The sequence below is a fragment of the Nicotiana tabacum genome, chromosome 11 (assembly GCF_000715075.1).
Source record: "Nicotiana tabacum cultivar K326 chromosome 11, ASM71507v2, whole genome shotgun sequence".
Lineage (NCBI taxonomy): Eukaryota > Viridiplantae > Streptophyta > Magnoliopsida > Solanales > Solanaceae > Nicotiana > Nicotiana tabacum.
Window position 1 is genome coordinate 161294875 of NC_134090.1, and position 10966 is coordinate 161305840.

Consider the following 10966-nt stretch of genomic DNA (forward strand, 5'->3'; position numbering starts at 1 on the left):
TACAACATAGCCGGAACAGGGCCCCGACATACCCATAATGCTATAACAAAAATGCATACCAAGACCACGGAAAGTCCGGAGAAGGGATCTCGCCAATCACTGCTGAACTAGACAACCTACTGTGGTAGGGGAGCTGCACCCGCCTGTCTATTAGGGCCTGTAGCACGACATGCAGCGTCCACAAACAAAAGGACGTCACTACGAATAAAGTACTGAGTATGTAAGGCAGGGAACCATAAATATGAACAGTAATGTAAGCAGGGATAGAGAATATACAACCTGAAACATCTGAGTACCTCTGAGAGCTACTGACATGAAATGCATGATACATATGTATGTATACATAAACTTTTAAAACATACGCCTCTGTGGGCATCATCATCATCATATCGTACCCAGCCATAATAGGCTTGGTAAAAACGTACCCGACCGTCATAAGGCTCGGTAGAATCGTACCCGGCCACATGGAGCTCGATAAAACCCAACTGATCAGTGGTTGCACAATATGTTCCGTACCCGGCTGACTATAGTGCAACTCGGTAGAGTAAAATAGATACATATATATAATGCATGCTCGACTCATGGAATCACATTCTAAACCTTTCGGAGTGACGTAAGGTCGGTATCCTCTGTACACGTTATTAGGACCAACTCTTCATTACGAACCTTATAAGAGTCAGGAAGTACCAACAACATTGATAACATAAGAATAAGAGAAGCAACATTAACATCAATCGTTCCATAAGAGGGAAAGCAATGTAAGTACTGCTAGCTTCTAAGAGTAGAGTATCTTGGGAAGCTCGTTCATTACATTATGTACAATCGGAGTCGTGGAAAAGAAGAAAAGGGATAGCCTCACATACCTTGTATATACAGCCCCAATCACAAGCTATGCCATTGTCACAACTCCTTAGTCTACAATAAGAGAATCGATACTATCGTTATCATTTAAGCGTCATAACTATTATGTATCGACCAAAACCTATTTTACGTTAAAACAGACAGCACCTCCCCTATATATAGGACTTCACACCATTCCAAACAATCACCAAACAGCCCAAACAACGTCGCTAATAAACATATTGAGCCTCCCAAAATAGTCCACGCACAACCTAATTACATCATACATACGACGACCACCGTAGTCGTATCAAACGACTCAGTAATATTACAAATTACTATCAGCCCACAACCATACATATATATGGTGTTCCTCCACACCCTTCCACCTCCAAAACTCCACAAAAAAGTAGTAAAACACGCAGCCCAATAGAAACACAAAACAGTCCGCTACAAGTGAATAACTCGAACTCACGGCTTCCGATCACCGTCCTGTGAGTTCTTACATGTATAGAACGAATTACCATGGATTCACAGCAGATAAAAATGTATGAAAGATGGCAGTAAATTACCTTACTTGTTGGATAACTCAGCCCTTCCCTTGGTTCTTCAAACTCTAGGTTTTACCTTCAAATAGAACTTGAAGGAGAGGGAAAATCGATTAGGGTTTGTGTGGGATTTTTTGGGAGGAGTTGCAGGGGTTAACTTTGGTTTTGAGGGTCTGAAATATGGATGAAATAACTGAGTTCATAACCCCTTAAAAGTCCTCTCTTGTCCGACTTAGGTCTTTTAATTTTGTCCTATCATTTTGGCAAGTAGGTGATGCACCTACTTGTCATTTACCAATCTGCGCAGGCTTGCGAAAATATGAATATCTCTATACTCTGAGATCGTATTGACAAATGGTTTAATGCATTGGAAACTAGACTCGTAGATCTTTAATTTGGTGGGTAGATAACCCAGTAATACCTTGTAAAATAGGAGAAAAGATTAGAAATATTTAACCTAATTTTAAGTAAAATTATGAACCTAAGTTGCGACAACATTTGTCGACTTTTGTTTCATAACCCGTTTGACTTCAAGACTTATGATACGGATATTATATGATTCAAACACTTTAATACATGACCTTGAGTGTATTAAGAACCTCTAGGTTTACCTGAAAATACGAGTTACAACATCCTTGATTCGTTTAACTTCTAATACTTGTTAATCACCCTTATACACCCTTGTATCACTTAAGACCAATAGGATTAACTTCTTATCATCTCAAAGGTAATTCCTTCTTGGATTTATGTTAACTAATATATGGCATGAACTAACGCGTGTGGATATGGGTTGTAACACCCTTCCCCCTTATGAACATTCGTCCTCGAATGTAAGGGTTCATGGGGAGTTTAAATCATCGTGGATTCCGGTCAAGTTTCTCCCATAAATAGAGGACAACTTGCAAACGGTTAACTCAACGTATGGCCTTACAAGAGTATGCAAAGCATTATGGATATACACATTATCTGCATATCACCATTTTGTATTAAGGAAGAGTATTCTCAAGTTATTGCTTACCTCATAGTGGGATTTCACCTTCCAATGTATCATGTGTTCCACCAGCATCCTTGTTATCTTCATTCTGGAATAGGTACGGTTATTTAGACTTTATCTCCTCTTCTGCTTCCCATGTTATTTCTTCCATATTCTTGTTCCTCCACAATACTTTGATGGAAGCTACATCTTTTGTTCTCAGCTTGCGAACTTGTCGATCTAATATAGCCACTGGCACTTCTTCATATGATAGGTCCTCTATAACCTGTACATCTTTGATAGGGACGACTCGAGAAAGGTCTCCAATACATTTTCTCAACATAGATACATGGAATACCGGGTGGACAAATTCCAATTCGGATGGCAATTCTAACTCATAAGCAATCTGTCCAATCCGTCGAAGAATTTTATACGACCCGATATACCTTGGACTCAGCTTACCTTTCTTCCCAAAATGCATAATACCCTTCATTGGTGAGATCCTCAGGAAAACCCAATCACCAACCTCAAACTCCAGATCATGACGTCGGACATCGGAATAAGATTTTTGCTTGCTTTGTGCCGTCCTCAATTGCTCCTGTATCACTTTCACCTTCTCAATAGCTTGGTGAATCAAATCTGGCCCATATAATTATGTTTCACCTACTTCGAACCATCCAACTGGTTATCTACATCTTCTCCCGTATAGTGCCTCGTATGAGGCCATTTTAATACTGGAATGGTAGCTATTATTGTAGGCGATTTCTATGAGTGGAAGATGGTCATCCCAATTTCCCTTAAAATCTAGAACACATGCTCGTAGCATATCTTCCAGTGTCTGAATGGTACGTTCAGCCTGTCTATCAGTCTGCGGATGAAATGCAGTGCTGAGATTCACTTGTGTGCCTAAACCCTTATGAAAAGACCTCCAAAAGTTAGCTGTAAATTGAGCTCCTCGGTCTGATATAATAGATACCGGCACATCATGAATCCTAACAATCTCCTTGATATACAACTTCACATAATCTTCAACCGTGTAAGTTGTCTTAACTGGCAGAAAATGGGCACATTTTGTAAGTCGATCAATTATCACCCAGATGGAGTCAAACTTATGATAAGATCGAGGTAATCCAATAATGAAGTCCATATTAATCACCTCTCATTTCCAGGTCGGAATCTCTATATTCTGAAGCAATCCACCGGGTTTCTGATGTTCTATCTTTACTTGTTGACAATTGGGACACTGGGCTACAAATTCTGCAATAGACTTCTTCATGTTATCCCACCAATACTGCTCCTTGACATCATGATACATCTTTGTCGAGCCAGGATGGATGGAATATCGGGATTGATGAATCTCATTCATAATCTTCTCTCGCAACCCTGCCACATTAGGCACACATAATCGGCCCTGGTAGCTCAGTGCCCCATCTCTTCCGATCTCAAAACCCATACTTTTACACTGCTGAATGCTCTCTCTTAATCGTACTAAGATAGGATCTTCATATTGACGTGCTTTTACCTCGGCTACCAAAGATGATTCTGATGTATTCTGTACTGTAACACCTCCATCATCAGAGTCTAACAATCTGATTCTCATATTAGCTAGCTGATGAAGCTCTTTAGTCAACCCCCATCTACTCGCCTCAATATGTACTAAGATTCCCATTGATTTACGGCTGAGAGCGTCTGCCACAACATTGACTTTACCGGGATGATACAATATCTCGATGTCGTAGTCTTTCAATAATTCAAGCCACCTACGCTACCTCAAATTCAACTCTTTCTGCTTGAAGATGTATTGTAAACTCTTGTGATCTGTGTAGATGACAACATGGACGCTGTATAAGTAGTGCCGCCATATCTTCAAAGCATATATTACTGCAACCAATTCCAAATCATGGGTTGGATAATTCTTTTCATGCTTATTCAATTGTCTTGATGCATAAGCAATCACCTTCCCATACTGCATCAAATATGCACACCAAACCTATACCTGAGGCATCACAATATACCATATAACCTTCTGTTCCTTCAGGAAGAGTGAGCACTAGTGCGGATGTCAATCGATTCTTCAGCTCCTGAAAACTACGTTCACAAGTGTCAGACCACTGGAACTTGGTAGCTTTCTGTGTTAACTTAGTCAATGGTGATGATATAGAGGAAAACCCTTCCACAAACCGCCTATAATATCCTGCTAGCCCTAGGAAGCTGCAGACTTCTGATGGTGTTATAGGTCTCGGCCAATTCTTTACTGCATCGATCTTCTGAGTGTCGACACTAATACCCTTGTCAGATATCACATGGCCAAGGAACGCTACTGAGTTCAGCCAAAATTCACATTTGGAGAGCTTAGCATATAACTTACGATCCTAAAGCATCTGTAATACTATCCGCAAGTGTCCCGCATGTTCCGCCTCCTGTCGACGCCCCGTTTTTCCTCTAACCGTGGGGGTCAGAAATCGGGTATACGACATTGGGAGGATAACTCTATTCCCTTTCGAGAATTGGGTTTGTAAGTTGAAGAGTCGCCACCTAATGATTATAGTGCATTAGGACACTTTAAGAAAGGTTTGAGATGAAGAGACCAGAGATTAGGGTAAGGGCTAGAAATTATCCCGAGGGAAAGGTGTTAGGCACCCCTCAGGATCCACAAGTGTGGTTCCCGGCCATGTTACAATTGTGACTTTAAGAAGACAAGTAAGAGAACAAGAAAAGGGATTCACATAGCTTAGCAAACAAGCTTAAGAGTTGGAGAAATAGAGTGTTTAGAAAATTAGTCTTAAAAGAAAACTAAAAAAAATTAACAAGTAAAGGGAAAAGGGGTCCTAGGTTTATTGATAATATGGATCACATCAATACAATATCCAGCAATCACTCCTCAAAAGAGGGGTCGCACGTGATATTAGCGTAGCGGTCATCATATCCATATTCTACCCTTCCCACCCCATTAAGGTATTAAAGCGCGTTTAGTCTCGTTTACTTATTACATGCTAATACCCGTCCCGACCTATCAGTTCCGGGGTATTAGGAATTCTAATCCTAAGAGGGAAGAAAGGGATGGGGCCTTTATGGAGTTTTAAAGGATAAAATTCTAGTTTCGACATTCAAAACAAATATCAAATAAAGGGATGAGTAAACAAGCAAACAAGGCTCAAATAAACCCCTTAAATCAGACAACACTTAGTTTAGCATGTCTTAGCATATACTGATTTGGTCTTAAGTTAAAAATTAAGCGGCAAGCGAACTAGTTCAACACATACATTTAGATAGAAAGTCTACATTAGGCAACTCGGATCCGATTGTCAGAGATTAAGGTATTTCAAGCGAGTGATTTAAAAGGTACTGGTTTTAGGAAAAAAATAGTTCAATGTAGAGGAGTTATGAAAAGAAAGTATGGACTGCAGTAAAAATAAAACACAGAAATGGTTGTGAAAGAGTTTCAGAGATAGAAATATCTAAGGAAAGGGTAAGTTGCAACTGTTTTAAAAGACAATTTTAGGGACTGAGTAAAACGTTTAGGCAGAATGTTTAAAAGAACTGTTCAGGAAAAAATGCAGTTTTGAAGGGTTTAAAAAGCATACTGGTTTACAAGAGTTTTATTGAAAGCATTACATCAAGACATTAAGGACCAGTTAACGGACTGTTACTACTTAAACGAATCAGACAGGTTTGAGACAAAACCCTATAGGCATGGTATCTATACTTGATTTTAAGGCCTATTAAAGAGTTGGTAAATAGATGAATGTTTAATTACCCTATAGTTTGCCTAACGCATATGCATTTCCTATAAGCATGATTTCTATATGCAATTGATTACATGAATGTTAGAATCCTACAGGCAGGATTCTCTAGTGATTTGCAATATGATTAAACGTTAAACCCTATAGGCATGGTATCTAGGTGACTGAATTAGGAACATTAAACAAACCTATAGGCATGATTTCTAGTAAAATTTAAAGCACAAAAGACCTATAGGCATGATCTCTACCCTTTGATTTATGCAGGCAATATAAACCCCTCCCACACCCTTTACTAATATTTTTCCCGAGTTTCTTTTACAAAGTTATTACAGAACTGGAAGGAAAAGATTAAAAATAAATACATCAAAACTACAGACAGATCCGAGGAAGCCCAATGCAACCTTAATGTCCAGCACATGTGTTTCACCAAATCCAGATTCCAGTTCCAAGGCCTTCTCCTTACTCAGAATGTTTTCAAAGTTCCAAGGAGTCTTAAGAACTCCAAGCAATGCTTAACACTCTGAGTAATTATAATAGCAACAGAGTAGTGCAGTGTGAAAATGCCAGCCCTCAGACATCCAAGTTCAGAGGGAGCTCAAGGGTCCCAAAGCATGACTTACCAAAGGGGGTCAAAACTTATGGAACTAGGAGTAAGTGTAAAGTGAGGGGGGTTGAGGGAATCAGAGCAAAGAGTAGTCATACCCAGCCATGAGTATAGGCTGGCACATCCCTGACCCTTTACTTGATCCAAACAAATAAAGAGCAGACTTTTTAAAGTCAGACTTGAGCCTGGATGGTGATTAGGACACTACCATACTCTAGTCAAGGCTCAGCACATAAAGGGGGAAGAAGGGAATGGGACTGATTTGAGTAAGGTTCAAGAGAACCTGGTCCCAGGTCATGGATAGCAATGGGATGCTACCCTAACCTAGAATAGTACTCACACATAAGGGGTCAAAGGGAAAGGGTTCACATGGAAAGCATGTATAGAAAAACATCAAGGAAGGACAAGAAAGCATAACAGAACTTAAAGGTGCATAAACATGAAGAAAGAACATAACAGACTAAAGTATAGCTACAGAATGCAGGAAAGCACAATACAAATATATAGTGAGGGACATGTGAAAGGGAGAAGTAAACACATAGTTTTGGAGAATGTTATTTAACTTATGGAGACATACCAGTTGCAACTTTCAAACAACAGAACAAACAAAGCAAGAAAACAGCCAGAGAGTCCACTCAAGCCTCAGCAAACACTTGAGAAAAGCAAGCAAGATTCTATAGTTTAGCCTTGGCTTTCAGCCGACTAGACACAACAGTAGTACTAATAGTGGTAAAGAGAAGAGAGCTTTTGGTGTGTGTGTGTTTTTGAACTCTATTGTTTATGTCTTTAAAGAAAAAAAAGCAGTGTATTTATAGTTTAAAAACCAGGCAAGTAAGCAAGGCAAAGAAAAATTTAGTATCAATTAGAATCAATCAGGAGAAGGGGATTCCTTTAAGTAAGGAGTCCAAATTTGAACGGTAAAAGAGCAGAGTTTTATTTAAGGAAAGAAAATCAAGTAACACATTGGGCAATGAAGGGTAAATACATGAGGGAAGTTTAAAAATACACGGTTAGGTAAATAAGGTAAGAAGTAAATCAACTAGTACATAGTAAATCAAGGAATCAAGGATTCAAAATCAATAATGAACCAAGTCAGAAAAAGGTCCAAATTAGACAAAGAATCAAACAAGCTCACATAATGGTAGTCTGAAATCAATCCCCAAAATTAGGGTTATTTTGAGAGGGAAAGGTCTGACTATAAAGAGTGCATAGCTTTAAACATGCGAGGCTGGAATTAAACAAACAGAGTGGTCATGCAATCAAGAGTAGAAGAACATACCTAGAAGAGAGTGTCAGATAGCATGAGAGAAATCAGAAAGTCTTGCAAAGCTTAGCAAGAATCAGAGAACATGAGACGAACTTAGAAATTAGGGTTTTTGAAATCAAACTAGTTTAGACACAGGAAGCAAAACAATCGCACACAAGTGTTTTGAAAACCCCTAAATCTAGGGTTTCCTCCATAGATTAAATGTAAAGACGAAAGCGTAGAAAATCAGGCAAAGTAAACTCAGAAAATCCAAGGAACATAAACATTTCATGGAATCATAATGAAAGAAAACACAGTAAAGGAAATCACTAGCAAACCCTAGGAGGAAATACAATAAAAGAAAAATACATAGAAACCATAGTGAAAACACTTAGGAGTTACAGCAAAGCAAAATACGGTAAGAAATCACAGTAGAACAAGTAAAAATCAAGGAAACCCTAGGTTCGAGAAGACGAACAGTTTTGAAAGCAAAAACTTGAAATGATGTAAGAAATACTTTACAAACCTCAGAAATAGCACGGATCTAAAGTAGATCTAGAGAGAAACAAGAAAACCTCGAAATGGCATAGGGTTTCAGAGAAACCCTAGAAAATGAGAAAGGCCTGGAAAAGGGGCTGGTCCGAGTCGAGATGGACTCATAAGGCTAAGACACGCCGGAGATGAGCCGGAGATGGCCGGAGAAGGTGAAAGGAGTTCATCGGAGAGGCGAGGAGGTGGAAGGTTCCAGAGAGAGTGAGAGATAGAGAGATAGAGACGAGTGGGCGAATGAGAGGGGATTGGGGGGTCGTTAGGTTAAAAAAGGAAAGGGCAAACAGGGCCGTTGATTAAAACAATCAATGGCCACGATTTTAAAATGGGATCCGGGCGGGTTCATTTAATTGGGTCTGGGTCGGGTAGAAATGAAATTGGGTTGGGAATTGGGGGTTAGAATTAGGCTGTAATTGAAATCAAAAAGAGGCTAAAATTGAAATAGCCATTTTTCGCTTTTGAATTTATAAAAATAGTAAAAGATGTTAAAAATCAAATTAAAAATATCGGGTTGATAAAAAATATGTAGGTATTAATTTAAAAATATTAGGATTGATTTTTTAATAAAAATTGCTATTAAATCTAGAAGTAGGCTAAAATTGCAATTTCATGCAATTTTAGTTTAAAAATACCAAATGGACTTGTAAAATTATGCAAAAATCATGTAAATTATATTTTGACGTAAATGAGAGAGTGAAATAAATTATTTACCAAAATGGAAAGTTTTGGGAATAATTAATGGATTTTATAGTGCACAATAGGCCATAAATTGGTCTTAAAAATTATTAAAAATGCCAAAATCTTTTGGGGTGCTCATATATGCAAACATATTCTATTTTGAAAATATATAGGGAAAAATTGGGTATCAACACCTCTGAACGAGAATATACTAGAATGTCATCAATGAATACAATCACGAACACATCAAGATAGGGCCTAAATATAGTATTCATGAGATCCATAAAAGCTGCTGGGGCATTTGTTAGCCCGAACAACATCACCAAGAACTCAAAGTGCCCGTATCTTGTCCGGAAGGCCATCTTCGGAATATCCTTCTCCTTAACCCTCACCTGATGATACCCTGAACATAAATCAATCTTGGAGAAATACTTGGCACCCTGGAGTTGGTCAAATAGGTCATTAATTCTTGGAAGTGGATACTTGTTCTTTATAGTAGACTTATTCAACTGTCGATAGTTGATACACATCCGTAACGACCCATCTTTCTTCCGCACGAGTAGGACTGGTGCACCTCAAGGTGAAGTGCTAGGTCTAATGAAGCCCTTATCTAGCAAGTCCTTCAACTGCACCTTCAACTCTACTGCCTCTGTATCACTAACATGCATAACCCGAAGTGTACGATGAACCTGGTCAATAAAAGTCTGCGGGTCCTCCTTGGGGTCTGATCCGGTAAACACTGGAGGGTCTAAATTAATAAAATCACGAACTCTCGTACTAACTGGTTTCTCAGCAGCACCTGTATTCTGCCTCTGAGCCTGAGCAGCTACCAAGCTAGTCAATAACTGCAAAGCACTCCGCATATCCTGGTCTGTAGCGCCAGACGGAGGAACTGGAGGTACTGGGTGCCTCCTAATATCCTCTGGAGGAGACGAGGTAGCTAAGGTATGAGACGGCATCTCACTCTGAGCCTCACTTTGGCCTGCTCTGGCTTGGGGCACCTGACTGGTACCCTCTCCCGCATCTGTATCAAGCCGTCTACTAATTGTTTGCTTCCTAGTCGAAGGCATCACTGAAAGAAAACAAGGTGAGTATTAGAGACAAACACTTACGACTCAACTCTACGCACGATCTAGATTCAGGAAGAAGGTAACAACCCTAGATGTCATGTAGCCTCCTGATTATAAATGTGGCGCGCTACACATCCATAATCAAGACTCTACTAGACACGGCTCATAGACAATCCCTAGGACAGACTTGCTCTGATACCAAGTTTGTCACGACCCAAACTGGAGGGCCATGACTAGCACCCGACCATACTTGCCGAGCACCGACGTACATTTTATCTAACCTTTTTTTTATTATCTTTTAGGGTTGACGAGATCAATATAAATGGTAGACCTGGATCATGGACAACCAGCAATAAAATATGATGGCATGAACATACATAGCAGGGGATGACCAGACAATCAAGAAACTACATATAATGTACGAGCTACCACGCTACCATGAAAGACTATACAACAAAAACCAGCCGACAAGGCATACCAAACTATACATGAGTCGACACTTGTCTATGAGCCTCTAAATAACATAAGTGCTGCAACATAGCCGGAATAGGGCCCCAACATACCCATAATGTCTATAACAAAAATGCATACCAAGACCACGGTAAGTCCGGAGAAGGGATCTCGCCAATCACTGCTGAACTGGACAACCTACTGTGGTGGGGGAGCTGCACCTGCCTGTCTATTAGGGCCTGCAGCACGACATGCAACGTCCACA